The sequence below is a fragment of the Phyllostomus discolor genome, chromosome 4 (assembly GCF_004126475.2).
Source record: "Phyllostomus discolor isolate MPI-MPIP mPhyDis1 chromosome 4, mPhyDis1.pri.v3, whole genome shotgun sequence".
Lineage (NCBI taxonomy): Eukaryota > Metazoa > Chordata > Mammalia > Chiroptera > Phyllostomidae > Phyllostomus > Phyllostomus discolor.
This window is the reverse complement of record NC_040906.2, coordinates 1,053,515-1,081,067: the sequence shown is the minus strand read 5'-3', so window position 1 is coordinate 1,081,067 and position 27,553 is coordinate 1,053,515. Positions and strand designations below refer to the sequence as shown.

The 27,553-nt window shown below is 64.0% G+C and overlaps 1 protein-coding gene across 9 annotated transcripts in view; it reads right to left on the bottom strand.

Annotated features, from left to right (window-relative positions):
• Positions 1-25,363, bottom strand: part of HDAC4 (histone deacetylase 4) — a 147,099-nt gene extending 121,736 nt beyond the window's left edge. For 8 of the 9 annotated variants that reach the window (XM_036022634.1, XM_036022633.1, XM_036022635.1 and 5 more), the window contains exon 1: positions 25,075-25,245. The gene's annotated coding sequence lies outside the window, so the exon portion shown is untranslated. Of the gene's footprint in view, positions 1-25,074 lie in introns of all 9 variants that reach the window. The other variant, XM_036022637.1, reaches the window with a different exon arrangement.
• Between the last annotated feature and the right edge of the window lie 2,190 nt (positions 25,364-27,553).

Below are 27,553 nucleotides of genomic sequence, written 5' to 3'. Positions count from 1 at the left end.
TAAAGTCCCGAGCGCGCACGGACGCCTCCGACGGCAACCCCGCGCCTCTCGCCCCCTTCCCTGCGGCCCGGGGTCCGGCCTGCTCCGGCGCCTGCGAGCAGCCTTGGCCCTCACGTCTCCGGTGCATGTACTCGTGTGTCCGACGCCGGCGCAGAGCTGCTGACCCGCCCACGCGAGCAGCCCCTTCTCCCACACGGCCCGGCCCGCGGGGCTCGGTCCCGACGCCGGCTCCCCGCCCGGTCCTCCCCGCTGCGCCCCCAGCTCGGTGAGCGACGCACTGGTGGCAGCAGTCGAGTCACTGGGAGTGTTTGTATTTCACGTGGGCGCCCCCACGTCCTGGCTGCGTTTAACTGTTTGTGTATTTTTGGATATGTGAGGAGTAAGAAATACAAAATTTGTTTCAGTGGGAAAAAAATGTGCTCGTGTTGATATTTGCAATTTAAATTTAAGATTTCAGAGTTTCGATGTAAATTTCTCTTCCTTTTAAAAAACCTTCCCGTGTCACGGGCACTTCAAACGTAAGCTTCAAACATGCACGAAATAAACTGGGGAGCAGGGTGGGCCCCCGACACGGGCCTGCCGGGCATCCACACCCCATACGCCTCCTTCCGCATGCTCTGAAATGCCCCAAATACACATGCACGGTTGTGAAAATCTGGGGTGCATCCGTAGAACCCTGTTACCTTGTGAGCTTTTTCTTACTTTCAAGCACATGACCAAACGAGTCAGAAATAAACGTCCTTGCTATAATGCACTTGGAAGCCGGTTCTGCTAGGAACAGTGCGGCTGGTCACCATAGCCTGTCCTCCAAACTGCAGGACACGGAAGACCCTGAGGGTGTCGGGGCAGGACAGAGTCTGGGGTGGGCTCTGGGGCAGGCGAGAAATAGCACCAACCACTACACGGAGGGGTCCCCCTGCAGAGCCGGGGATCCGGCCCTGAGGAGAGCGCACCCTCCACACAGCCCTCGCCCAGCCTCAGGGCTCCTCTGCACCTCAGGTGGCCTGGCCGCCCCTGATACAGGCTGTCTCAGACCCAGGTGGTTCTGGGGCCCACGGCCTCCCGAGAGGAAGGCAGGGGACTAGGGGCTGGAGAAGCAGAGACAGATGACCTGGAAGACAGTGGACCTGGACCAGGAGGCTGAAGAACCAATTCCAGAATCTGGCAGACAGACAGAACCTCAGGGCCCAGCCTGGGAACCCTGGTTTCTAGAAGCAAGTAACTATAGTGCAGTGTGGGAGCCCACAGAGGCAGGAACCCAGGTTCCAGGTGCCGGCCTCTGCAGACAGAGGTGTGTCTGCCAGGGGTCCATGGTCACAAGCACAGAAGCCATCTAGGCAAAGGAACCTCCCGGAAGAAACGGGGGATCCAGAGAGGCCCTGGAGGGCTCCTGCAGCAGAAGTCATAGGCAGTCCGCAGGGACCTTGGCCGAGACTCATTCCCAGTGGCCGCACCTGCGGGGCCAGGGCAGGACACCGTGACCAGCAGACCTACCGTGGTGACTCCAACAGGAGAGGGGTCGTTCCCAGAGGAAAGCAAAGAGCTGGCCAGGGGAGGAAGGAATGGGACTGGGTGGACAAACGCCACAGAGAGCCACGACCCGGCGATCCCAGCGCCCCCAGCGCCCCCAGCGCCAAGGCCGGAGCTGCGGACACGCTCTGTGGGGCTGAAACAGCAGCTCCCCCGCAGCCTGGACGACCCAGGTCTCCCCAGTTGCCAGCTTCCCCACGGGACCCATGGGTGGGACGGCACCTGTGCTGGCTGGCGGATGGACCTCTGCCCCCTGTGGACTGGCCCTGAGCTCCTGAGACCCCACCGCCCAGCCTGGGAGAGAGCCCTGCCCTGCGGGGCGTCCAGGCCCCGTGTTGCCACAGCGAGCTGCAGGCCTCGGTCCGGTCTCTGCCTTCTGGAAAATGCTGGGTTCCCTAAAGCGGACGCCCTGCAGTGTTTTCGGGAACTCACGGTGGGGCAAAGGCTCGGGGGCAAAGGCAGCTGGAACACCAAGGTCTCCAGACTGGCTCACAGACGTGTCCCCAGCAAAGAAGCTATGACCTTCCCGTGTCCTTCCCCCGCTGGAACCGTGGCCCCTCCCCAAGCCCGTCTCCCCGGAAAGGCTTCTCCTGAGCTCCCAGCCAGCGGTCCCCCTCACCCCCGCCCCTGCTGTCTTCCCCTCAAAGCTCCGGGCGCTGGGTCAAGCACAGAGGAGAGTGCACCCCTCCTGGTCTGTCTTGTCCTTGTCAGCCCCGCCCCGGCGACAGGTGCACAGAGCGGGATGAACTTTTGAAAAGGGTCCTGGGTGCCCCTCAGGAGTCAGCTCGAAAGGGGCTGAGGTCCACAGCAAACTGCAGAAACAGCAGGCTCCGCCCCCGGGAGGTGGCAGGAGGGGAGTTGCCGGGGCCACAGCTATTCTTCTGGAGAAGACGCCTCCTCGCTCAGCCGCATCCAAGTCACGGCTGAGACGCAGACCCACCGGCACTCGGGACTGTCAGAAACTGAGCTGGATGGGGGTCCCGCACCTAAGGAACTCAAGAAAAAACCACTTCAAGACTGGTGGGGGCATGGAGACGCGGCCCAGGCTGCTCCCACACCCACACGGGGCGGACAGAGGTCGGGAGGGATGTCGCAGGAGCAAGACCCCCAGCCCAGGGTCCTGGCACCAGGAAGACAAGTCCCCACAACTTGTGGACGCCAGAACCAGCGGGGATTGAGGCTGCGGAAGACAGAAAGTGCTGGAATCCCAGGCAGTTCCTCTTAAAGGGCCCACGCATGGACCTACTGGACTCGCTCTGAGAACCACATCTAATGCAGAAGATTCCAGAAATCCAAAAGCATGTGGCTTTTTGGATTTCCTCTGCTCAGGATGCCTCTGCTCAGAGGAAGGAGGTCAGGGCTACTGACAGAGCAACAGGTAATAATACACACCTGGCTACAGAAGGAATCTGCATATTTTAATGGAAGTGGTGGGACACAGCAGAAAAGTTGAGAACACGCCGCTTCCCAGCTGAAAGCTGAAACGCGACAGAGAAAGCGACGCCACCAAACTCTCCAGGACCCGGTCTGAGAGGAGAGCGCTCAGGAACACCCCCGACTCGTCCAACCACAGTCCCCGCCCCCATGTGCAGCAGCACCCCCTGCAGAAGGAGGCCCCTGAACGGCCCCCTGCAACATGCACAGTGTGAAAGCACAGCGGAGAGCTACCGGTCAAGTAAGACAAGACGCGAGTGTGACACAGGTCCTTCTGCCCTGACGGAGACACCCGAGGACACTCTCCTAACGGCAGGTCACCCTCCTCTAAGGAAACGCACACGGCGAGCGGCACCGAGACATCGGAAATCACAGGAGCTGGCGGAGTCAGGAGCCTCCACGCCGCCTCGCAAACGACGTCCGGCACCTGCGTCTGCGCCCCTCCTGCCACTGCGAACCGTCCTGACGAGCGCTGGACGATCGCAGGACGTGGGGCTCGGAACACAGACACCCCCACAGCCGCGCCCTCCCCCCCGGATGTGCGGCACACGCCTCGAGCCCACACCTGGGAGGGTGAGCCGTAGGGAAGCGTCTGTAACTCCGATTGACAGGCTCCTTCGAAGGGGGCGCGGTCACCCGCCAATCAGGCAGTCTCCGACACTGAGAGTCTGTTTACGTGAAGACACCGCTGTCTTTCTCTTTATTTCCGTTCCACGCAGAAGAAATGAAACCAAACGCATCACTGAAGTGGGTGCTGGCACCTCCCCCTCCAAGGGGCTGAGTCGCCTACAGCTCTTCCTCCCTCGGCTGCCCTTGGGCATTTCAGTTGACCCGATTTCACGGAATAAGCCATAAACCTTCCGAAGAGCAAGAGTCTTACAATGATAAATTCTTAAGAGAACACACTCCTTAGACTCTTGTTAAGTGGCCACAGAGAAACGTGGCAGACAGCAAGGGGGACACATCTGCCTGCTGACCGCGACCTTCTGCATCCCGTCACGCCGGCAAAGAACGGCCACGGCTCAAGGTCCATGCGCCCCCCCCCCCCCCTCCTCGCGCCGTGGCCTGCCAGGCTGGTGGGCGCACGGGGCTGCGGGCACGACCACACAGCCTCTGCCCCCCGAGGAGGGAGGAAGCGAGGCGGTCACCAGCAGAAGGCACCAAGGGGCCTTCCCCGAAGGGGAAAGCCCGGGAGGCCCCTCTCCCCACTGGCGGTCACCGGCCTGCCGGAGATGCTGGCCGGGGCCACGCGGCAGGAAAAAGAAACGGAAGGCACGAGGGATGAAGACGGGATGAAGACGAACTTGCAGCTTCGCTCACAGACCACACGCCCCGCGCACACAACACTCAGACGGTCTGCCAGGGCCCGGCGGACTCCTATGTGGACGTCACACATCACCAGGTGCAAGGTCGATACACAAGAAGCTACTTTACTCCCACACACCAGCAACAACTAGAAAATAAAAGAGATACTGTGTACAACAGCACGCAATAGCAGCAAACCAGCAAACATCCAGGCCCAGATCTACCAAAAGCTGTGAGAACGTAACACGTCAAACTATGAAATGTTAGAAGTGAAATTAAAGGCCTAAATAAGCGAAGAAACATACAGTGTGTGTGGACTGGAGGTCCAGCATGATTAAGATATCAGTGTTCCCCAAATTAATCAGTGTTCCCCAAACTAAATGCAATCTCAGTCAAATCCCCCTAGAATTTCCTTAATAACTGACAAGTTAAACTGTGAATGCTACATGGATGTGCAGAGGACCCAGGATAGCGATCCTGAGGAAAAAAGACCCGGAGGACTTCCTCTACTAAATCTCAGGGTTTCCTATACACCTGTGTACACAGACACTGGTATAAGACTAGACAAGTAGAACAAGAAACAGAACACTCCGGAGTGAGACCAGCACAAACCCAGTCACGTGGTGAGGGCACAGGCTGCCCTCCGACCCACAGGGAAACAGCCGAGGGGGCCGGGCCTGCTGCCACCTTCTCTCGGACGAGCCAGCCCCGACCCACCTCCCGGGGCCTCAGTGAGATGGATCACACAGGCAGCGGGTCAGACAGCCCAGCAGGGCCGGGAGGGCAGCAAGGAGACAGATCTGCAGGCAGACAAAGGTTCTTAAACGGAGTTTTCAACCTTCTTCTGAGGCACTGACCACAAGGGGGAAGAAAACAATACATTGTTTTCTGTATCCAACTCAGAACTCCGTTTGTCAAACGCCCAGTGTGCAGAGCGCGGGAGAAGTTAATCTGCCCAAAATACATCCTGCAAAGGACCGGGACCCCAAATAGATAGTAAAGTCTTACAAACCACCACGTTTAAAAACGCAGACAACACAAATAAAAAACGGGCAAAGGGTGCGAACAGGCACCTTCACACTGGAGGACGCCAAACGGTCCGTCGGACGGGTACAAAGAGGCGCTCAGCTGCGCACTCGCAGGGAAATGCAAACTGAAGTTGCTACCGGGCGCTGGCGCGCAAGCAGAGCTGGGGCTCACACGCGGCCGTGAGTGTGAGCGGCACGACACCGTGGGGACCTGCCTGGCGACAAGCACGGAAGCTGCACCGCACACACCTGGGCCCAGCAAGGCCACTCCTGGGCGCGCGCGCTACAGAAGCGCGTGGATTTGCTCACCAAAGCCGTTCACAAGCAGGACGCAGCAGCAGTACCGGCGGCAGCCAGACACGGGACACGTCCCAGCCGGCCCCGCACAGCAGAACGGACGCACAGACCGTGGCCGGTCCTACCGCGGAATGCCACCAGCCTCGAGAGCAAACAGCGGCACTGGAAGCGGCGGCCGGGCGCGTCGCACAGACACCGCGCTGGGCAAGGACGGACACGAGGAAGCCCGAGCTGCACGGCCCCGCACGGCAGGGCCTGGACCGGGCGGAAGGAAGCGGGCCACTCCCACGCTGTCAGGAGACAGGTCGCCCTGGTGCGGGCGGAACAAGGGGGCTGGTCACCCTCTGTCTCCTGATCCACATGCAGAGTGGTGGGGTCGGTGGGAGGTCTACCTGGTGGAGAGTCGCCCACTGAACACTTCGGGCTGGGGGGCAGGGGGAGAGAGAGAATAAAGCGACTCCTCAAAGACCGTCCTGCATCCGAGAAAGATCCGAAACTGACACCTGCGCGCCCCACAGCTGGCCCCGCCCCCAGCTGGCCCCGCCCCCAGCTGGCCCCGCCCCACAGCTGACCCCGCCCCAGCTGCCCCTCCCACAGCTGGCCCCGCCCCACAGCGGACCCCGCCTACAGCTGGCCCCGCCCCCAGATGGCCCCGCCCCACAGATGGCCCCGCCCCCAGCTGCCCCGCCCCGCTGCACTGCCTTCCTCACACCGCCTGGGCAACCCGCGAGCCCGCACAGCCCTGGGCACTGCCCTCCCACAGCCGCCAGGCATGGCACGGGGGACGCATGTCAGGTGGCCCCTCTCGGACCAGCTGGAGCTCACGGACGGCGCTGGCCACGTGCTCACTCCCACGGAGGCGGACGAGGGGTGCGCGGCCCGAGCCCGGTTCTCGGACAGAAACACGCACATGAAAGAACTTTCCATTTGAACGTGCCCCCGTTTAGTAGCTACTGACACTGAATTAATTTAAATTAACTCAAATTCTAATCAGAAAACGAACTCCTGGCTGTGACTTTTCTGAGTCCTATTGGCACGGTGAGCTTTTCGAATGCTGTTCTGTCCCGCAAACACCCTTACCGAAGCCCGCCCCGTCGGGCCCAGCGGTTGTGCTGGGGAGGGTCATTCTGCGGCAGGTGGCCGCGTGGCAGAAGACTGACGTCTCCTGTCCCTGGGGTTTGTTGGGGCGGGTTCACCTTGTAGCTCCCCCGTGGGCTCTGCACTCCAGAGCAACAGCTCTCAGCACGTCCCAGCAGGGAGCTGCCCAGTCCTGCCGAGCGACGCCAAAGCAGGCGCCCCTGCCCCCCGACCCCGGCCACTCTGGGACAGCCGGGCCCAATGCTGGGGGACGCGGGCACAGGCACGGGCCGCAGGCAGCACCGGGCCACGGGAGCGCCAGTGAAGACACACAGCGTGCACACGGGAACCACCAGCAGTGGCAACACAGCACCGGTCTCCCCCCAAAACGAAGCAGCCCCCAGCCCCGGGCCCGCTCCCTTTGGCTGCACGCCGATAACCGGCCACACCGTGGTTTTAGCAGCACGGCTAAACTTCTTGATAAAATAAACACTCTCGATGAAGGGTCCAAACGGATCAAGTGTCCAGATAAAACAATACTTGTTTCCTTTAGCTGCTAAAGAAAATAAAAGATTCTGGCAGGCAGAGGCCTGGAGATGTGACTTTTAAGTGTGAAATTCTGGGCCGTTTAACATCCAACAGCCGTGAGAGTTTCCACACAAGGCAGCGAGGCCAGGGGCGTCCTAGGCGGAGAGACGGCCGCAGCCCTGAAGGAACCCAGGGCCTAGGTCGGCGCCCCACACGGGACACCTCGGGCCCGTGACGAGCAGCCTCACGCCCTCCGGCTGCTACCACCGTAAACCCAGCACACGCCAGGTCCCCAACCTCACGGGACTCACCCTCGCCGCCAGCCCTGGGAGAAGGGACGGCGGCTCAGTGACAGGAGGCTCCGTGGACGGGGGCGAAACCGCTCCCCTCCTTCCCCCACCGCACGGAGCCGCCGTCTCTGAATCTGCTGGTAGAAGTGTGTCCAGGCTGTCCCGAGACGGCGCCGTGTGCTCCCCCCACTCCTCGCCCTCACGTGCGAACGGGGCAGCTTCCCAGGGGACCAGACAAGCTGAACTGCCACAGGTGAAGCGCCGAGGGGGCTTCGAGGGGCCGGGTGTTCCGGGGCCGGGTGGGCCGCCAAGCGCTGCGTCTCTCGTCACTCACCCCCTAGTCTGCATCCCGGAGTGATTACTTCCCATGGAAAAGCGCAGAATCCCCATCACTGTGGAGCGGGCTCAGCTTTCAGAGATGAGATGTTCTTCAACTTCTGCATCCGTTGCCCATACGGTGTCACCAGACAGGAGCCCCCGAAACGACAGCTACGTGGGGACCGCACACATCCCAACCCCAGGGTGCGGCCGGGGGACACCTGCCCCAGCCCAGGGCCGTGCCCTCCCGGCCAAGCAGGCTCTTCCCCCCAGCACACAGCAAGGTGACACCCCGTGGGCCTCCCACCAGCAGGGCGTGCGCAGACACACGCTGTGGCCCCTCACCATCGTGCCCGCGCCAAACCACCCACACGTGGCAAACTCGGGTCTCTGACAGCTCGAGTGTCAGCGCTGCCCGGGGCGGGGCCACTCGCCCGGGCACTGCAAGGCCTCCCCCGCAGGCCGCCAGGCGTCCGAGGTGCTGAGGTCCCCGGGCTCCCCTCTGCCCAGCCCAGGCCGACTCACTGGAGGGGAGGGATGTGTGCTGACCGCTGGCCCCACCGAGGGCAGGTGTCACTGCATCGTGGTCACCGGCCCGGCTGCCGGGCCACCACTGGGCCCACAGCCTCTCGCACTGTGTCTTTTCCACACAGCCTCAGCGTGTGCCCCGACGGCCCTGCAGCAGGGCTGGTGAACTGGGGACGACGGCACTCCACCCTCCCGCCCCCACGGAGGGCGCTGTGTGGTCAGGAGAGGCGTGCTGTGACCACCCTGGCTCTGACGGGCGTGTCCATAGCTGTCAGTGGTGTGGCCTTCCGCTGGCCATGCCCAGGACCGGCCACCTCCCCACTGCTGCGCACAGCAGGGCCCTGGCCCCAGGTGGCCACGGGAGCCGCAGGATGTCTGGGGGCCCCGCACCCTCCCGGGGGTCCAGGTGCAATCAGCTCTAGAGTCACGGGGCAGACCCCCAAACACTTGTGTCCTGCCGGCTGAGCCTGGCCCCAGGTTCCTCCCCTTCATAGCTGCTGACGTGTCCCCACACCTGTGTCTCCCGGGTAAGGCACTGGCCCCAGCAGAAGGTGCCTGGAGCCGAGCGCAGGGGCCTAGCCGTCGTCCCCTCACACGAGGCAGCGCCAACGGCGTGTCCGGGCAGGTGCCGGGGCGAGGCGGAGGTCCCAGAGGCGCAGACGCCGAGACTCTGGGAGACGGCCATGCCTTGGGGCAGGTGTCCGGCCGGGAAAGTCCCCACCGTGCCTTCAGGGTTTGAGCGGGAACCGACCTCTGGAGAGCGGCCTGAGAACCGCGCCTGCCAGGCGGGACTCACCCTGAGCACCTCCGATTTCCTCTGGAGGTGGAAGTTCTGTGGAGACCAAATCCCTGGTCTTCAGCTCTCCTCGTCTCACAGGACAACTGTGGAGGAGGCAGAGGGTCGGGTGGCAGGGGTCGCTGCAGGGAGACTGGTCCCGGAGCAGCACCGGTGAGCGGTCCAGTGAGGCCCGGCACCCTCTGCCCAGCCAGCAGCAGGGGCACCAGAAGGGACACGCAGCTCCCACACCTGCCCCCCCCCCCGCCACGGATCTTGCCAGGCCACTGCCCATGTGCCACGCAGCCACTGAGTTAGCCAGGCAAGGCGGTCCCTGGCCCCTGGTTACTGGCAGCGGCTCTGGGCTGCACGTTGTGGGAGGAGACCACCAGGCAGACCCAGCACGTCGGGGTGGTGGGGCCGGGAGGAAGCTAAAGTGGTCGGGAGCGGGCAGCAGGGGCCGGGGGCAGGGGCCAGCTCTGACCAGGTGACAGCTGACCGGGAAGAGCAAGGGAGGGAGGAAGCCCTGGGAATTGAGGGGGCGAGGGTCCAGACCCAGGTCTCACTGCCCCCAGGCCCCTCCTTCCTGAGGAGCGCACCTGCAGCTCACGCTCTCCTGGGCTGAGCAGAGTCTGGCACTGTGGCCTCAGGTCACACGCTACCTTTCAAAGACGAGAAACACACGGAGCCCCCTGCAGACTTCCACTCTGCGGGCACCCAGGATGCGTCCCGCCCCCCCCCCCCCGCCCTCTTTCCAAGGAAAAGACCCCCACCCCACCGGCCCCGCCCCCACATGGGCGTTCACTCGGTGTTCAAATGCACGCACGCGTGGTCATACGCACGCAGTGTAGTTGCTGTCCGTGTGAGCGCCCTTCCCTTAGCGTTAGCCAGCGCCGGCGGCCGGCAGAGCACCGGGGGCAGCCCCGTGCCTCTCGGGGCCAGCCCCTCCCACAGCCGGCGGACCTGGGGTGTGCGCACGGGCCCAAGGGTGCGAGAAAGCCGGGCTGAGAACGGCTGCACGGCGGAGCGGACTCACCCCACAGCACCTGGCGCCCTGCGCCAGTTAAGATGGGGCGTTTCACGTGCCGTGTTTCTCTCCGTGACGGTAACAGTTTTTAAAGCCAGACACACACTCCACACTCCAACACACCACCCGTCCGTCCCGCAGACGGCCCCCCGTCCCCCACTGCACAGACTCGTGGGGGTGTCCTTCTCCATCGGCCTGGCCGCCCGGCCGGAGACAAGGCACTGCGCCCAGGCGACCGCGTGGAGCTCGGCAGCCCCTCCCGCGGCACCACCGGGTGCCGTGCGGCGGCGCCTCCAGGAGCGTCTGTGCCGCAGTCACCGGGGAGTGGCTGGAAGAACACCGGGCCCCACCACACTCATCAGGATGGTTGGAGCGTGTACGTGGTCAGGAGCTGTCCCCCACACATGTGACCACCACGCACTGGGCACTGGGACAGCAAAGGAGACAGATTCCAGGAATCGGCAGCAAGGGCACCGCTTCCCACTCCTCGACCCCGGGAGCGTCACGCTGAGGACACGCAGCGAGCCCGTGCTGGGAGACGCATGGCTGGCTCCCCACGGCCCGGCGCGGCCCGTCCTGGAGATGTGATTCACGGTTCAGCCGGCCCCTCTCTTCCAACGCCGCCGCTCGGGCACCATGTCATCTCCCGCTGCGTCTGCTCGGGAACCGGCCCCGCGAGGACGACCTGAGTTCGGGGCACTGCGGCCCACGTTCCCAGCTCCCAAGAGACAGGGAGAGGACAAGGGCAGGCTTTACCCAAATGCAATCACAGTAAACGAAAGCTGACTTCACTTCCTCCCCCCGGACACTACCTGACACCTGCGACTCGGCCCGGAGTGGTTTTGAAATCACTGTTTGAGGTGCAGGACCGGGCAGCGGAACCAGGTCGAGCTGGGCCCGAACGCCACGTGGCCGACTCGAGTGCTGAAGCCCGAGCTTGCGTCCTGCCCACGGTGACAACAGGGTGTCGGCCTCTGAGCCGGTGACAGCGAGAGCGCCCTGAGGGAAAACCCCTGAAGCAGCCTCCACCTCTCTGACCGGGCGCAGCCGCCCCCGCCCCCGCCCCCGCAGGGCTCACTGCTCCGACCCCAAGACCGCCTCTCTGGCCACCACAGGAAGCTCCCTGGGCCGCTCAGGCCCCCAGCGCGGCAGCCAGACGGTGCAAACCACACGGAGCCCTGCAGGGGACGGTGTCACCGACCACCGACGGTGCCCTGGATCTCCTCGGGCCACCGCCGACGGCACGGAATCACGCCGACACCAGCTGGTTCCCCGAGCTAGGCAGGGCGTGCACCCACGGCACAGATTAAAATTAGGCACCCTAATTATCAGACTGTCACAGAAAAAGCCGGAAAGACCTCTTCTGTGAAAATGAACAGAAGTGACGGATTTCTCTATTTGCTTGCATTTGTGATGCACGACCTGTCTCTGATTATCAGGGCAGTCATTAAAAAACACTGTTGCCACATATACAAATTAAATCATTAGTATTTTTCCCAATTACAGTAACTGATCATTTGTATTGCTGATCTATTCTCCCAATTTCCTTCCTTTAATATTAATGCCATCGGAGACGCTTTAATAAAAAACACTCTCAGGCAACACAGAGCAATAACTTCCCTTCTCTTCCCTCGGATCCTGTAACTGCAGCCCCCTCCCCCCACCCCTCGAGGACCTGATTGGTCCCAGAGGGCCAGCCCCCCCCCCCCAGTGGGAGGTCCCCCAAGGCCCAGGAGGACACGCCTGCTTCCTGGGGCCCCAGCCCAGCAGCATAGGTGGGGCGCCAGAGCACCCCCACCACCCACCCGCGCTGCCCCCCACCCCCGCACCCCAGGAGCCCCCCTGCAAGGGGCACGGCCCCCCGGCAGACCTGTGTCATTCACACTTCGGCTCTGTGGGCTGGCCCTCTGCGAGCCAGCTTCCTGCCTGGGGGTCAGGGCTCGGAAGGGGGACACAGGCTGGCTGTCCCTGCTTGGGGCTAGCCTTGCGGACAGATGAGACGGAGCGGGGGCTGGCACCAGCGCCCCCACACCCAGCTGCTATGAGAGCCAGAGAAACACAGAGAAGTGCACGGTCCTCGGGGAAGCCACGAAGAAAAGGTCCTTTTCCAAACCCACAAACCGACAGACCGACCTCCCGACGGGCAGTTACAAAGCGCTCCTTCCTGGAGCAGAGCGTGGGACCGAGCACCAACCAGGCCGAGACTTCACATTCAACCGCCAGACGCGGAGCCGGGCGCCCAGCAGAGACGCTGAGGCAGAGCGGCCGGGGGCGCGGGAGGGAGAACGAGCAAGGCTGAGGCCACCCGGCCTGCAGGGCGCCCGGGGCAGCCCTCTCCAGGGCGGAGCAGGGAGGTAAACTCTGAGGGCTGCTGCAGGGTGCCAGCCCGGAGACCCCGGCTCCCTAGTCCACGGGCACCGTGAGCCCGGGGGGCAGGAGACAGGCAGAGATGCCCAGCACCCGCAGGCCACGGGGCATCCAGGGAGCCTCTTCCTCGCGCCCCCTCCTTAGCCCAGGCGCCTTGCCCTTGCCACCCAGCCTCCCGTGCTGCGGTGCCCGGCCCCTCTGGCCCCCGCCGTGGGAGGAAGCCCTCTCCCTCGGGCTCTGAGAAACACTCTGCCCCAGGCCGCCCGGGGAACCCTGGGCCTCCCAGCCTCGTCCCTCCGGGGGCTGCAAGGAACTGAGCTCGGGCTCTGCACACTGGGCTGGGGGCTGCCCTCAGCACCGGGTGGGACGCAAGGACTGTAGGAAACAGGGCTCGGGCTGGGACAGGCAGTGGGGGGCTCTGCCTCCGCCCAGCCCCTGGGGTAGGCGCCAGGAGGCAGAGGGGCCACGGGGACGAGGCCCACAGGTGCCAGCTGCTTCCTGCTTCTCAACCTCAGGCGCTGAGAAGCCTGCAGCTCCCACAGCTCAGGCAGGGCCGGGCTGGGCGACAGCCTCGGCCCATTTCTTCGGAGTCTGCCCTGGGGACCAAAGGGCACGGCAGCACTCCGAGACCCTGACTGCGCCTTGTCCACCCCTCACCATGAGGCACAGAGCGGCCAGAGGCCAGGAGACATGGTCCCAGCAGGGACTCCCAGGAGGCTGTGAGCCTCATCGCTAAGGAATGGGAAGGGGGTGCTTCTCCTGCTGCAGACCTGGAACAACCCCCCCAACCCCCCACCGTGCTTCAGTCAAGCCTAGGGCTGGAGAACCCAGTCAGAACACCAGCAGGTCCCTGCAGCCAGGCCACAGGCCACAGGCCACAGGCCACGGAGGAGGAGCCTGGGTGGGGCAGACACGCTGCAGGTGAGCCAGGAGGCCCGAATGCTACCCCAGACAGCAGGGGCCTGGCTGTCTGGGGTCTGGGTGTGGCCAAGAGAGGAGGAGGGCCAACGGCGCAGGGCCTGGGGCGGGCGTGCAGGGGGCAGGGCTCAGGGAGACTGTGGGTGCGGCCCTGACCACATCCATGGGCATCGAGGCCGCAGGCACCGGCCCAGGTGTGAGAAGAGGGGGTCGGAGGGGCATCCTCGTGAGGAGCAAAGGCTGGGGGGGGGCTGCAGTGGGAGAAGGGGAGCCCTTCACTGGAAGGGCCTGGAAGAGGAGTGCCACCCGAGGAGGCAGGGCCCCTGGGTGCCCAGGGGAGGGTACGACGCTCGGGGCCTGGGTGACTCTGAGAGACAGGCCGAGCCCTCCACTGGACGGCGTGGACACGCCTCCGGCACGTCTGTGCCCCGGAACGCCACGGCGCTGTGCCACGAGACCTGTCGGCACACCAGCGCCAGGGGCACCCGAGGGACCTCCACGAGGAGCCCCGACCCGAGTCTGAAAGGGGAGCCCGTGCCCCAGGGGCTGTGCAGAAGCCGGCCACAGCCGCCTGGGCCCAGCCCCACCCGCGGCCCCGCGGACAGGTCAGAGCCCGACTCCCGAGTGAGAAGCCACTGTCCTGCCGTCCTGAGGAAGCCAGACCCGACAGGACTCAGACACCGAGGGTCCATCTGCTGCTCCCTGCTCAGCCGCGGGCGCGTAGGCCGAGCGGCTGCAATGAGCCCGCCGGGCCATGAGAGAGGGGCGGGCTTCCGATCTTCCTTCGGGACCCCATGGGTGTGCACACACCTGGGTGCTGCCCCGGCCGGGCACGCCCCGTGTGTGTGAGTGCACGCCTGTCAGGGGTGTGGGCAGCGCTAGCCAGGGCGGTGCGCCCACAGCCTCGCTGGCTGAGGCGCAGGGAGAGAAGGCCCTGGTAACAAGTGCCCTGGACGAGGTCACCGCCCGCCCCCCGCCCCGTGGGCACAGGGACTGCAAGCAGGGGTGGCCCCCAGGGGAAGCAGAGGGTAGGAACCTCTTCCCGCCCACCCGGACCAAGAGGCCGCCTGCAGCCTAGTCCCACCATTCAGGCTGCGGGTTGCTCACTGTCCAGCTGTGCCCCAGCCGGCAGGGGCCAGGGGACGGGCCACCACCAGCAGCAACACGACCCCCAGGAGAGCCTCCCCTCCCTGCCAGTGAGAGGCCCCACCCCCTGAGAAGACACCCTCCGGGTGGGGAAGGCGAGGTCTGAGGGTCTCTCCTCTCCCTCTGGCTGGGACGCCCCCCACACCGGGGCACCACCCAGCCCTCCAACCCAGGGTGCACCCCGGAACGAGCCCCGCACCCCCCACTTGGGTGTGGACGGCTGTGCCTCCCGTCCCCACCTGTGCGGAGGGAGGGACAGGCAGGGGCCCGGGCCCAGCGAGCACCCCCGTCACACCGCCTGCTTCTGCTTCGGTGTCAGCGGGGAGTGAGTGCGGGTCTCCGAGCCGCAGGGCTGCTGAAGGACCGACAGCAGGACTTAACGACGGCGCGCTGCGGAGACCTGGCGGGATGCGGCTGGGCGGGGTCCACCCAGCCCACAGGCACCTGAGCCTAAGGCCGGGTGGCAGCATTCCCTCGCCCCGTGCCCTCCCCGTGCCCTCAGCGGGTCCAGGAGCTGGGCCACGGCCTCCTTGTCTTGCTCAATCCTGACAGCAGGCGTCCCCAGAGGGAATTCTCACGCCCACTCTGCAGGTGGGAAGACTGAGGCACAGGGACGCCGGGTGACTGACCACTTACACACTGGGGGCTGTGACGCCCATATTTCCAGCCCAGCTGCCTCCCCCCAAAGCACGTTCCTTCCCACGGAGCCCATGCTCGCCGAGCGGCAGGCGGGCTGACGGGCTGACAGGGTTTCCGAAACCGCGGCACTCACCCTTCTCAGGACACCCTCGGCACCTGCCCCCTCCACACAGGGCGGGGTGCTCCCCGGGGCACCGTGGGACAGCTGCCTTGGTCCCCTTGGGCTCCCCAGGTGCACAGCCCCGAGGGCAGCGGGACTGGTCAGGGAAGCCGACTCTGCCGCCACTCGGCACATTCTGTGCCCAGGTCGCGGTGACAGTTCAGAGGTGGACAGGTGGCCCGAGGCAAATGAAGCAGAGTGAACCCGAGACTCTTGTTGGGACAAAGATACCCTCTTTCCTGGTGGCACAAACTAGCAGGTGTGTAGCCCTGAGGGCAGCTGGCAGGACCATCTTAGGACCGGAAGTCAAGTCTCCCGAGACAGGGGGAAGAAACAAGCCCGTCTCAGTGACGGCGTGGTGGAGCTGGATCAAGCCGTACCCGGACCCCTTCACCTGCACTTTCCAAAAAAGCAAGTCGGTCAGTTCCCTGCAGAGTGCTCCCTGACCCTGCCGTGCAGGATCCTCGCGGACACAGAGCTACTGGAAACACCCTCCCGCTCAGGGCTGAGAGCCGCTCACAGAGACGTTCCCCTAGAGCACCTTTCCCACCATCCGGGGGGACGCAACCTGGTCTCCTGCCTCGTGCCCCTCCGCTCACCAGAGGTCACCGGCCCTGTGACACAGTCACAGCTGCCCCGCACACACACCCGCAGGGCCGCCGGAGAGGGCCCTGCCCGCAGGGCACAGCAGCACCCAGCCTCTCTGATCTCTCAGTCCCCAGGCCTGCGGCCCCCAGGACCCAAGCACCCAGGCCATGCAGGTTCCCCCAGCCACGGCTGCCTTGGAGAGCACCCCTGCCTCGTGTCACCACGGGAGGAGCCAGGGCCCCGTCCCTGACGCTCCCCACTGGCGCGTGACACAGAACAAGAGGAAAGCAGGGCAGGGGCACCTGCGACCGGCCCCGTGGCATACACCCCGTGTCCAGGACACCAGGCAGTGCCTCGGCATGAAGACCCGGCAGAAGTCTCCCTCACGCCTGCTCACGGTCACCCTCGGGGCCAGGGACCGCAGCCGCCCTGCCTAGGGATGCACGCACCTCGGCCAGGCCAGGTGCAGCGGGACGGCGTGGCCGAGGGCAGCCTGTGGGCGGGACACAGGGCAGCACCCCCGCCGTGCGCGGCACACCCCGCACGGTGCAGGGTGCCGCCGAGCTCCCGAGAACGTCTCTGGACACAGCGCCTGCGAGGACGGCGGCAGATGGCTTGCTCCCATGTGAGGCCCTGCAGGGGGGCTCTCACCCCGCCGGACGCGGGCACCCAGATGCAGGCAGAGACGCCCTGAGCTGGCACAGGGGCCCAGCTTCCGCCCTCCCCCGCCACAGCCCAGCAGACCGCAGCCGCCCCAAGACCTGCCCTCAGAGAGGGGTGGGAAAGGGCCGGGCCTCAGGGGGCGGCCCCCACGCAGCACCCCCTCTCTGCCTGCCCACGGCTCCCAGGAAGGAGCCCATCTCTCACCCCGCAGACAGGACCTGCAGCAACAAGGCGATGCCAGCCAGCCACCAGGGTCACGCAGCAGGGCGGGGTCTCCGCCCAGGTCTGCCTCCACACCCACGGGTGGCCTTGGCTCCCAGAGCCACGGGGAGGCAAGGTGTCCGCGGCACGGACACCCTCCTGGGCGCGACAGGCAAGTCGGCGCCACAGCAAGAGGAGCCGGCACCCCCGCCCTCTGACGCGAGCCGCCGAGGAGCCCCGAAGTAGAGAGAGAGAGAGCACCCGGGGAAGGGCGGAGCCTCTCTGCCCCTTCAGCTCCGTCCTCAGCTTCATTAAAGAATTCTGAAAATAATAGCTTCCCCCAAAGGCAGCCCACACTTGGCTCGGTGCTGCGCATTCTGACGCAGAAGGGCATTCTTCTCCGGGCTGGGAGCCGGGACGCAGCTCACGCTGCTGTTTGTCGGTTAACTCCTCGTCCCGGAGGGCTGGCCGCCATCAGCCCAGGGAGGGGCCGGGGGTGACCTCGATGCTCCACCGTGGCAGGGGGGCTCTCGGCGCTGTGGGCCAGGAGGCCACTCCCAGCTGTCCGGGGTGAGGCGGGCCACCAGCCCACACGCCCTCAGCCACCTGGAGAAGACAGAACGGTTAGGAGGAGGCAGGTGGGCCGCTGCCCAAGCTGACGATGCGGGACGGGCTCAGGTGGCCGCACGATCCAAGGCGGACACCCACGTCGGAGGAGGTGCCACGCGGAGACCACAGCGGGGACCGAGGCGCCCCAGTGCCGTGTCCCTCAGTGTGTCCCTCTGGCCCGGGGGCCTGGGGGCAATTACGGCCCAGCCCTTCGGCTGGCAAAGAAAGGTTTTCCAAAGAACAGGGGCTGGATCCACCTGTTATGACTTTTTGGTGCAAAATCTGCCCTCCATTTACGTCAGAGTGGGTCTGAACCCACGGCAGGGCCTGCCGCCCGGGCGGCCGCACTCCCAGTACTTGTCAGTTAACCTCGGCCCACGCCAGTGGTGGCATGGCCCTCTTGGCGGTCGAGGCCCTGGTGGGTGGCTGCAGCTCCCTGGGTGTCCACAGCCCCAAAGGTGGGGTGGGGCGGGGTGCGGACCAGCCCACTCAGAACTCTCTAAGCCCTTCGCCCTGGCGGGTCTCAAACCCCAGTCCTGAGGGGATGGCCGTGCGCTCCGCTGACCTGCTTGGTGCCCGCCTCACGGCCGGCAGACCTGCAAGGTCCCGCTTTCTGCCGTGACACTCGCGAGACGCCCTGCAGGGGGCCGGGCGGGCGGGGGGTGGGGCGCAATCAGCTGTTGACTCCAGATGCACAAAATGAACAGCTGGATCAGAAGCTGCTCAGATCCTTTCCAGAATGTTCTCTAGAATGACTTCCAGGGCGCTCAGGTCCTGACAGCCACGCCAAGGAGTCCGGAACCTAGAAAGGGGCTCTCAGTGACACTGGCTGAAGGAAGAAGGGACAGAGACAGCTACCACCTCCCATCAGGCTGCGCGGCCACAATGGAGCCCTGGGTGACAGCGCCACGGTCCCCGCACGTGCCCCAGAGATGGCTGGCCCTGCACCTGAGTCCCTGACCCCAGTCCCTCCTCCAGGGACAGGGCCCCTGCTGGGAAACGGAAGGAACAGGAGGTGTGTGCTCGGGGCGGCAGGGGCTCTGTGGAGGTGAGCCTGCCCGCCAGCCCACCAGCACCGGCCATGACGGCCCCGCCGCCCTGCAGCGGCACACAGCTCTGGCTGAAGAGGACCCCACCCAGTGCCCAGCCCGGCTTCAGCCTCCCCACCAACTGGGCCCCAGCCCCAGCCTCGCAGCCTGGGGCACCTGCATGTGAGCCCTCCTCCTCCCCGGCCCCCCAGCGGCTGAGCTCCCTGCAGGCAGGGACCAGGCCTCCCCGACGGAGACTGGGATCGCAGCACCTCCCAGTGCCTCTGCCACCGAGACCCCTGCAGGGAGCACTTCTTTGCTCAGAGCCGTCCACCCCGTCCCTTCGCTGTGCGCTGGGGGCGGTGTGCAGGCTCAGGGTTTGCCGAATGACCACTGTCCACGAGAAGCTGCGGGAGACCCTCCCAGACGCCACCAGCACTGCCCCGCAGGGAAGCGAGGCCGCGGGGGTCGCAGAACCGCTCTCGGGCCTGGAGAAGACGCTCCGGCAGCTGGACCCAGGAAGCAGCCGGCGCTCCCGGGGGGGGGGGACGCGGCCCCACCGCCACCGCACTCGCCCACTCGGAAGGCCGGCCGGGCTCTCAGGCCTGAGAGCTGATTTATGGTTTCACGCACCAACGTCAACCCAACAAAAGCACTGGACCCGCGGCCGGAACGCTTCATCAACAATAGTAAACTCACGCAGCCTGGCGTTCACGTTTCCAAAGACAGCAGACTCCAACAAAACGCTTACGTACACAACCAGGCTAAGGCACCACACTGCAACCAGGAGGCTGAACCAGAAGTGACCAAACAACAACTCCAAAGGGAACAAGTGAGAAGGTGCCGTGAGGAAACGCGGCGGCCGGCCGCCCGGAGTCCTGGGGCCGACCAGGCTGTGTGCGCTCGCCCTGGCCCGGGGCTCAGGGCCCCGTGTGCCACTCGACAGCTGTGTGCCGGGGGCCCTCCCTCCTCCCGTTCCTCGCCGGGTCTCGGGGCCCACCGCATTTGCATTGATGGCATCTCCTTAAAAGCACACCATCTCCAACAGATCCCCGAGGCTCCCAGACTGAGGCCAGGAGCAGACAGGTGAGCCCAGAGCCCAGGCAGCAGTACCGAGGGCTGCAGGGCCCCAGGGCCAGGCCTGGACCAGGCTCTCTCCCCCCCAGAGCCCACGCAAGCCCTTCCTTCAGCAACGCACTCGCTCACGGAGCACCTGCTGCCGGGCCCTGGCGCAGGGCAGGCGGGAGGCCCTCAGCCCCAGGAGCCCCAGCAAGTAAGAGAGGTGACACTGACCCACTAGTGTCACAACGAGCTATTGAGATTGCACAGCTGGCCCCTGTTCAGAAGGAGAAAAGACGTCAGGGTTAGTGCAGTAGGGGGACCAAAGGGTGAGTGTGGACTGGGGATGGGGATGAGAGGGAGGAGAGAGGTAGTTCCAAGAGGTGAAAGAGCGTGTGCAAAGGCCCTGGGGCCACGGGGGCACACAGAGAGCGCGGCGGCCAGCGGGGAGAGGCCACGGCTCAGCCGACGGCCCTGTGCCAGCAGAAGGGGTGGCGGACAGAGGCCCGCAGCCGAGAGGCCTCCCAGTCCTCGCTACAGCAAGGAGCCGCGACAGGGCCAGAGAGAGGGAAGGCAGGCCTGCTCCTCGTCCGGACCGCTTGCGAGACCGTGTGCAGCACGGGCTGTGCCGGGCACGCCCAGGCCCAGGAGGCCGGCTCTCTGCCCTGAGAGCTCACGAGCTGGTCAGAGAAACAAATCCCCGGGATTCTCCTGACACTGAGCATGCCTTCCCACGTCCCGGGACCTGGTTTTTCTCCTTCACACGCAGTACGGTCGTTTCTCCCCAACGGAAACACCCGCTTTCTCTTTAAAGCATTTCATGCTTGGAGCAAGGAGTTACACAAATACCACTGTACAGAACAAGGCCACCAAAGTCCCTCACGGCCCATTTCCCGGAGACCCCCAAAGGACCACCGTCATCACTTTAGAGACCCAAGTGCTTAAAGGGGGGGGGGGCCGGGTACCTCTCAGGACTCAGTTTCCCAACACCCCGCCCTCTGTGGCCGGGAGCCTGCACCCCGACTCACCCTGGGACCGAGGCCCCACAGTGTCTCTCAAGGGCATCGCCTTTGTAGATGCCGCGGCGGAATGGCCTGTGCGCTCCTGGGCGTCCACGCGCCATTGCCGCCTCTCCTGAGCACAGACGCTCCAGCCAGCAGAACGCTGGGCAGGGGCGTGACCTCCCGCCGCCGGACGCAGACAGCTGTGCTGGAGAGGAACTAAGGAATCGGGGGGATCTGCTCTCCACACAGCAGACACCAAGCACCGACACCCTCGCCGTGCCCAGGACACGCGGGCCCTTTCTGAGCACCGTGCGGACATCAACTCACTTCCGCTCCGCAGAAACCACGGAGAGAGAAACCGTCACCGCCGCCGCCAGCGGGGGTGATGGAAAGCTGACCTTTGCTCACCCGGCGGCACAGAGGGGCCCGCCGTCCAGATGAACGTCCTCATCAGTAAAGCTCAAGGCCTTCCCGCCGCCACGCCGCTGCCACGATCCTCGGCTCACGTGCTCCGCTGCTCCGGCCACAGGGAGGCTCACCCTTCGCTGGCCGGTTCCCGAAGGCTGTGTCCACGCTGGCCGGCACGTTTCTGAATGTTGTCTCTCCCACGGTCTCTCGACCTCGCTCACGGAGTCTTTTGCCAAAGAGAATTTTCTGTAATTCTTACAGTGTTAAGCCTTTTAATATTTTCTCTTCAAGATTTCTGGCTTGGTATTATAATAATGTATTAAGTCAGTGGTTTTCAAAGTTTTAGGCCCTTAAAGAGCTTTCTTCCGATGAAACCTTCCACGGGAATCCCCCGGACAAACAAGGAGGGCCCCGGAGCTCGGGCCGAAGCAGCCGTGGGCGCCAGGCGTCGTCCCCGCTCTCTCACCTGTCCCGGGCGGCCTCGGGGCCTATCCAAGCACACGACGCAACCACCTTGCCCACCGGCTCGCTGAGGCCCCCCCCAGCTCTTCAACCCACACGGGGCAGCAGACGCCCCAAAAGAGCCAGAGCTGCCGGCCGCACGCTGCTGCAGCCCCAGCACCAGCGAGCAGGACGCTGAGCGCACGAAGGCCTTCCCGCGGCCGTCTCCTCCGAGAAGCCGTGCTCGCCGCGCGGGCCCCCCTACCCTGAGCTCCGTCTTCGAGACCGTCCCCGGCCTGGAAACAGAGGCACAAGGCAGGCCCGGCATTGGGGACGTGGCGCGGAACGGGGTGGCAGATGCCACATCTTCACCTCCGTCTTGGGTCCCTCCCCCCCGCAAACTGAGGACGGAGTGGCAGCCACCTCACAGGCTGTGGGGAGGGAAGAGGGGTCCACGTGGCATGTGGCCCCAGCAGACGCTCACTGAACGTCGGCTGCTGGGCCGTGTGAGCGGCAGGGTCTCCTCCCAGGAAACGCCCTCTGGCTTCTGCGCCGGCGGATGCAGAGGCCGACCCGACCTGTCCCCTCGGTTCTGAAGGAAGTCAACGGGCAGTAAGGAGGCCCTGAGCCGCTGCAGAGGCCGTGCCCCTGGGGCACCCCAAACAAGCCCGCACGGCCCTCCTCCCCACCCACAGAGGCTGGAGAAGAAAAACACGACCTTACGAGGAGAGCTCACGCCTGCTACTTCGGCGACATCCTCCCCTGAACGAGTCCCTCTGTAAACATCCGCCAGTGAGGTCTGCTATGAGGTCTGCTAACACGCAGCAGCGCTCGTGACACCGGGCCCCTCGTCCGAATTGAACCAGATGATGCTGCACCCTCCTCTGAGGTCAAGGCCCAACGCGCTGAGCCCACGGCAGTCCACGGCATATGCTGACCATCTGAGGTCAAAACAAAGAGCCCCTCCAAATTCAATCCCTGCCCCCCACGCCAGGACCCCGGTAGGGGCTGCAACCAGTGGGGCAAGGACTGGCCCTCCGGCCACAGCAGCAGGGGCTGGGGCCCAGCTGCTCAGGCTGCAGAACCAGGTTCCGAGGCCCAAGTTCCCTCGGGGACCGGGCGCTCGGATCCCCGTCTGCACAGCCGTGGATTCTGGTCCGGGGCCCCAAAGGCCAGCACGGCCCATGGCCGGCGGCCTCCTGGCAACAACAGTTGCCCTTCCTCCCCTGCGCCTGGCTGCCTCCCTGCATCAGGTATTAATCTACTGCTCATGGCAGCTTCCGAGCCATGAAAGCCCAGCCGTTTTCAATAGAGGACGGTATGGACGAATTCTACAGGAGTGACGAAATGTTTCTTCGGCTCTGGCAATTAGGACGGCACAAAGTCCCCTCTCCTCTGGTGCCACCCCCAACATCAAAGGATGAGAATTCAAAGCCATTCATGCTGCATTGAAACCTCACAATGAAGCTGGAAAATGGAAGTCGATTACTGGGCATAAATATGCAGTAGTTAAAAGGAAAGAGTTATAACGAAATTAAACTGCAGCAACCCCACAATGTGTGGAAACTTCCAGAACTAGAGTCTTCCCAGTAAACATCAGAAGAGGCACCCTCCGAAAGCAGGTTCTGAGCACCAAAAAGAAAGCCAGGATCGGCCTCTAGCTGCAGGGGGCCGGGGGCCACGTTCTGTGGATCTTGCTACAGTAACAGCCCCCGAGGCCTCAGAGAACATGGTATTTGGAGGTTTTTACTTTGCACAGCTGTGAAGCTGCTGACCACAGAACATTCTCTCTGGCTCAGGGCTGCGAAGGCCACATCTGTCCTTGGTCCCTGGGCCTTGCAGGCCTGTGAGCAGCCCATCACCCACCCCACCCCCGGCCCCATGGCTCCCCCTGGGGGCTCTCCCGCAGCCAGGCCCCCCGCCCCCGCAGGAGACAGAACCCCAAAGAGGGCAGTGTGACACCCGCCTGCCCGCCGCAGAAACCCTGCTTCTCTTCTGATTGATCACTGCTCTTTTCAGGAAGGCATTTGATCTTTAAAATAAAAGCCCAGAACCCAGAACGCTGTGGAAGCCGTACAATGTGACAGGGTGTGTGTGTGTGTGTTTAAAGCAGGAAAACACTTCCCTCCCACACGAACGTGAGTGCTGGGGAGAGATGCCACAGATCCGAGCAAGCGGACGAGCTGGGAAGGCTGGATCGGCCTTAAAAATAGATAACTGAACACAGATTTTAGAATTCTCAGAAGCTACCTGAAAAAAATAAATACATCTCACGTATTTTCAATATCCCAAACTCCATTCTGATGAAACTTCTAGCAGGGTGGCATTTTGCATTTCCAATGATAATAGAGTAATTGTGTTGCCATAGTTACAGCAAAATTCTGCAATAACTTTTGTTGCTCTGCAATCGCCGTCATGTATATTTGTGTACCAGCAGCTGAGTTTCCTTAATTCACTGTCTCTCCCTCTCCCCAGTCACCAACCACCACCCCTCCTGGCTGGATTGTGAAACCGCCGCCGCCGCCACCACAGCCGGTCCTTCACCGAACGCACGGAATTATCAGAAGCAATTAAAACTCCAGGTAACCACGACCGTGAGACGGAAGAAAAAGTGAAACCAGGCCCAGGTGCAAACCCACCAGCACTGCCCCCTCCCGCCGGGCTGGCGCGGGGAGGGTGTTTACATGTTTTCCCCCAGGCCTTCCATGCTTAGGTGGTTTGTGGGAATAAACAGAAAAGCCCGGGTGGAGGGGAGAGGAAGCGAAGTAACTGCCAGGCCCTTCCCTCCCGCGCCGGGGGCAGGCAGCGCCGGCTCGCAGCAAGCAGCGATGTAGGTCTCTACAGTCATGCAATTAGGATTTAGTTAAGAAAGTCATTAGTTTTAAAATAACTTAAGTTTAATTTCTACAACGCTTTATTTGAAAATTGTGTCACAGCAGGTCAATTTACAACATGCAATAAAAAAAACACTTATATCAGCCGCTGCAAGTTATTACAAATTTCTGATGTGCATTAAATGAGTACACTGGGTTCCACCCCCGGCCTTTCAACGGATCCGCACGGTCTCCCGCTGTAACAGTGTCAAATAATTCAACGTTAAATGTAAATACGAGATAATTTGCTTGTAATTCCGTAGTGTGTTTTGGCAACGCCGGAAAACGGGGCTCACAGCCTCGGGGCAGGACCGGCCCCATCTCAGCCGGTGCAAACCCTGCGGACACCCGCTCGGGGTCTCGGGCCGGGGCACCCACGCGGCGCGACAGCGCACCCCACGCCGCGGGCCCCGGGAGAGACGTTTTTCTGCAAACTCACAGCCCTGACAAAGTTACATAAACGGCGCCCGCCGGGCTCGGGAAGCCCCCGGCCCACCTGCCGAGGGCTCGGCCTGGCCGGGCGGCGGAGGCGCCCCGCGACCCCAAAGGCCAGCGGTCGGCCCGGCCCGGCCCGGCCCCTCCCGGCCCCAGCGAGCGGCCGTCGTCGCGCTTCGGCTGCAGGGAAAGGTCCAGCCCGGCTCCGGCTCCGGCTCCCGCTCCGGAACCCCCGCGCTGGGCGGCGCGCGGCCTGGGCGCACGGGCCGGGGCCGGGCTGGGCCGGGGGCGCGGACCCGGCGTCCACCTGCCGGGCCGGGCGGCGGGCGGGGGGCGTGGAGGCCGACGGCCTGCCGGCGGCGGCGGACAATGGCCCGGGGCCGGGCCGGTGCGCTTACCGCGGCGGCGGGCGGGGAGGCGGCGGCGGCGGGCGCTCCGAGCCGCATCTCCTCAGCCTGCGCCGCCACCACCACCGCCGGCGGCGAGCGGGCGGGCGGGCGCTCGGGCGGCGGCGACAGCGGGGACGCGGCCGCGGCGCGCCGGGCCCAGGCGGCTGAGGCGGCGGCGCGGGCGGGCGGGCGGCGGGCGGGCGCGCGGGCTCGGGCGCGGGCGGCGGCGGGGACGGTGCTCCGCTGCGGCGGCCCCACAACCTCCCCTCCTCATTCACAAAAAATTGACCCACGTTGAACCATGATGCTGCTCCCCCCTCCAGCACCGAGCGGGGCTCTGATAGGCCAGGTCCAACGCCTGTCAGCCGTTAAGGCCCCGCCCCCTCACGGAAGACTCTGCAACCGTTGGCTGCCGGAACCTTGCATCACCTCCCCTCTCGGGCCCCTCCCTCCTGCCCGGTTTCTAATGAAGAGCTCGTCAATTACGGCTCGGCCCCGCCCTCCGCCCTCCCTGCCTGAGCTCCCAGCCGCCCTTCCATTGGTTGTCTGGCGTTCAGGGTACAGCCCCGTCTGCTCCCGCCCCTCGTCCCGCAGCGGCCAACCGCCAGGCCAGACGGCCTAGGAACGGCAGAGATGCTCCACCCCTGCCCGCCTTCCCGCACACGTCCTGTACCCCATTGGCTGCCGGAGCTGCCAATCCCAGAGGGCGGAGCGACCAAAGGACGCCCCAGGCGCCAGCCGATGGGGCGCTTCGGCGTTCAGAAAGCGCACAGAGGTAGTTCCAGTAGTGAGTGTAAACACTGGCCTTCGCCCTGGCCATCCCCTCTCCGCAGCCCCAAAGAGCTGTCCCGCGCCGCCCCAGCGGTCACAAGCGCGTGCCTGCGCGCCTAGCGGGCGCACGCCAGAGCTGGGGCTCAGGCGGGGAGCCTGCGGGGCCTGGCCACGGCCTCCATCTTGGATATTGGCAGGGGTCACGTGCTGCTTGCTGCTTGCTCCCAGATTCGCTGGGGCTGCGCGAAGGAGTAGCGCGCAGGCGCGGCGGGCCCCGCCCTGCCCCGCGGCGGGAACGCGGTCGGAGGAGCGGCGGGCCCGGGCCCGTGGGTCTTCCCGGCGGGCCTGTAGCCGGCCGACCGCGCCTGCGCCGACGGGGCCGGGCCTGGCTGCGGGAGGTGCGAGCACCGCGGGCGCTGCGGTCGCGCCTCCGGGGTCAGAGTGCGGGAGGCGGCGGGCACTCCCGGTAAAAGCAGCCTCCTCCGTGCTTCTCGGGGATCACCGTCGGCTCGTTTCCCCCAGTGCTCGGCATTTTAAGGCTGCTGGTGGGGTGGTTTGTGCTGTCCCCCACGAAGGCCCTTCGGGGGCCCCGTGAGCTCAGGGAGGCACCTGAGTCAGCGGCCTGTACGGGGTTTCCGACGCACACCCCCCTCCCCCGCCCCCCAGCCCTTTCCCTTCCGCACACTGCGACCCGGCTTCTCAACCTCAGGGCCCGGGTGTGTTTCAGAACCCCGAGTGTTCAAGTGAGCACGTGGACCAACGGGGGGCTGTGATCCCGGGAGCTCCAGAAACTGAGTTGGGCTGGTCTCAGCGTGTCCTGAGTGTTCAGACCTGCGTGGTGACAGCGCTGTGGGGAGTTCCTGGAGGGAGTCTTGCCAGACTAAGTCATTGGTATTCAAATTGCAGCACTTTGTAACTGTTTTGTTTATAAAACACTTCCTTTAATCAAAGTGGTGTGTGGAATCTATATTCTAAATTAAAAGGGCTGTATAATTTGCTTACGTAAAACCTGTACCTTCAGGATACTTTGAAATACCTCGGCACGTTTCACAACAAAAAAAGGTGACTATTGCTCGAAAGACTTGAGATCTTAATGACCAAATTTGGTTAAATATGTTGGCGCCTCACTAAAGCAGCCTTTTTCCTAGAAAGCAGAATCTAGGTAGATCATTTAAAAGCTCCATCCAAGGGATTCTTTTTTTCTCTCAAGTACCAAAACGTCCTTACTTGTTAGGCTCGGATCAGACAGCACGGTACTGAGCGGCGTGGACACAGGAGTACTCGTGTCCTCGGGCAGGATGGGCGGAACAGGAAGAAGACTAATCTTGAGAACTCCGTGAGCAAAGGAGAAGTCGATGGAGAAATTACCAGAGGTGACTAGGTTATCTGAAATTACCTGCTGGATTACAGGAGGGGGGGCGAGGCCGGCCAAGAATCGACACCCACGGCTGCGTCAAGAAGACGAGACGCCGATAAGCCTTCGTCACTCATTAACCTGCACTCGAGCGCGTCCGAGTCCTGCGCCCAGACGCCTCTTCAGGGGAGAAGAGCAGCGGCGTTTCCGCTTCAGTCAGAATCCGTCCTTTGTGGTGTTACGTCCTTTCGTTTTGTAACAAGGGCTTGGAATTGTCCTAACTGCAGCACTGCAGCACAGAAAAAATCAGAGACCAGGTCAGTTTAATCGTCGATCTCGGGATCACCCTAGAGGCAAACGGTG